At 52.0% G+C, this 2,500-nt stretch overlaps 1 protein-coding gene across 4 annotated transcripts in view; it reads right to left on the minus strand.

The window, feature by feature from the left end:
* Positions 1-2,500, minus strand: part of LOC143293785 (putative transporter HI_0519) — an 86,976-nt gene that overhangs the window by 43,604 nt on the left and 40,872 nt on the right. For all 4 annotated transcript variants that reach the window (XM_076605023.1, XM_076605027.1, XM_076605024.1 and 1 more), the window contains exon 2: positions 1,307-1,420. The gene's annotated coding sequence lies outside the window, so the exon portion shown is untranslated. The remainder of the gene's footprint in view (positions 1-1,306; positions 1,421-2,500) is intronic.

The raw sequence follows: 2,500 nt of genomic DNA on the forward strand, positions 1-2,500 counted from the left end.
TATATATAACAAAGTTGAAAACCAACACCTATTTTAGTAAACAAAAAAAACATAAAGAATCTGAATTTTCGCTGCCACCACACAGCAACTTGGTCACAGACTACACTTACAACAGGTGACGTAATGTTCTTTTTTACGTCATCTGTTATTACCATATGACAGAACACCTTTAGACTCATCCGTTGTTGTTTTTTTACCTTAAAGTTCGAGTCCACAAAGACCCTCCAACCCCCTCCCTCCACCCTCCCCGCCACACCCACCCACCCACTCCAAGGTATTACCATATGAGAAAACACCTTTTGACACATCCATTTTTTACCTCAAAGATCGAGTCCACAAAGACACCCCACCCCTCACCCACTCCAAGGTATATGAGAGAACATCTTTTGACACATCCATTTTTTACCTCAAGGCTCAAGTCCACATAGACCCACCCCCACCCCCACTCCCCACACCCACCCAAAGGTATAAACGCATGAGAGAACACCTTTTGACACATCCGTTTTTTACCTCAAGGCTTGAGTCCACGAAGACCCCCCCCCCACCTCCCCCAAGGTATTACCATGAGAGAACACCTTTAGACTCATCCGTTTTTTACCTCACGTTTCAAGTCCACAAAGACCCCTACCCCTTCCCCCCACCCAACCTCCCACTCCAAGGTATTACTATATGAGAGAACACCTTTTGACACATCCATTTTTTACCTCAAGGCTCGAGTCCACAAAGACCCACCTCCACCCCCACTCCCCACACCCACCCAAAGGTATTACCGCATGAGAGAACACCTTTTGACACATCCGTTTTTTGCCTCAAGGCTCGAGTCCACAAAGACCCACCTCCGCCCCCACTCCCCACATCCACCCAAAGGTATAAACGCATGAGAGAACACCTTTTGACACATCCGTTTTTTACCTCAAGGCTTGAGTCCACGAAGACCCCCCCCCCCCCCCCCCCACCTCCCCCAAGGTATTACCATGAGAGAACACCTTTAGACTCATCCGTTTTTTACCTCACGTTTCAAGTCCACAAAGACCCCTACCCCTTCCCCCCACCCAACCTCCCACTCCAAGGTATTACTATATGAGAGAACACCTTTTGACACATCCGTTTTTTACCTCAAGGTTCTTGTCCACAAAGACCCACATCCACCCCCACTCCCCACACCCACCCAAAGGTATTACCGCATGAGAGAACACCTTTTGACACATCCGTTTTTTACCTCAAGGTTCCAGTCCACAAAAACCCAGCCTGCTCCCCCGAGGTGTTACCACCTGATAGTACATCTTCTAACACATCCGATTTTTACCTGATGCTTCGAATCTACTGTCTGTCCTTTCGTGAATGACCACGGCAGCTGATGATGATGAAGAGCTGTCTTTGTGTTCACCCAGGTGCCCCACGGCAGGTGCGTGCCTTTGGTCTGGAAACAGATATCACCAAAAAGAAAGGTGAACATCCACGTCATAGGCATGGGGGGAAAACAGGTACGTCATCATGATGATGTGGATACTTATATAGCGCCTCTCCTCGGTGGAGACCAAGCTCTAAGCGCTTTACAAACTCGGGGTCATTTACACAACAGGCTGCCTACCTGGGTAGAGCCGACTGACGGCTACCATTGGGCGCTCATCATTCGTTGCCTGCATCATTCAATCAGATTTCAGGCACGCACACATACACAATCAGACATGTAACATTTTACGTGTATGACAGTTTTGTTTGTTTACCCCGCCATCTAGGCAGCCATACTCTGTTTTCGGGGGTGTTCATACTGGGTATGTTCTTGTTTCCATAGTAACCCACCCAACGCCATGGAAAGGAAGAAGTGCATCATGGAGAAGACACAGGGGGAGGGGTTATCTCCGCACAGGTAACCCAGTTTGGGAGGGCACGTTCGTTCCATCATCCGCGAGGTCGGAGTTGTTGGGTCTGGACGAGCAAGGGAGCTGTCCCCTGGAGGGAGGAACCCACCCTGCTTTCCTCAGAGTCCCCTGGAGGGAGGAACCCACCCTGCTTTCCTCAGAGTCCCCTGGAGGGAGGAACCCACCCTGCTTTCCTCAGAGTCCCCTGGAAGGAGGAACCCACCCTGCTTTCCTCAGAGTCCCCTGGAAGGAGGAACCCACCCTGCTTTCCTCAGAGTCCCCTGGAAGGAGGAACCCACCCTGCTTTCCTCAGAGTCCCCTGGAGGGAGGAACCCACCCTGCTTTCCTCAGAGTCCCCTGGAGAGAGGAACCCACCCTGCTTTCCTCGGAGTCCCCTGGAGGGAGGAACCCACCCTGCTTTCCTCAGAGTCCCCTAGAGGGCGGAACCCACCCTGCTTTCCTCGGAGTCCCCTGGAGGGAGGAACCCACCCTGCTTTCCTCGGAGTCCCCTGGAGGGAGGAACCCACCCTGCTTTCCTCGGAGTCCCCTGGAGGGAGGAACCCACCCTGCTTTCCTCAGAGTCCCCTAGAGGGCGGAACCCACCCTGCTTTCCTCAGAGTCCCCCTGGAGGGAGGAAC

Source organism: Babylonia areolata, chromosome 19 (assembly GCF_041734735.1).
Source record: "Babylonia areolata isolate BAREFJ2019XMU chromosome 19, ASM4173473v1, whole genome shotgun sequence".
Classification (NCBI taxonomy): domain Eukaryota; kingdom Metazoa; phylum Mollusca; class Gastropoda; order Neogastropoda; family Buccinidae; genus Babylonia; species Babylonia areolata.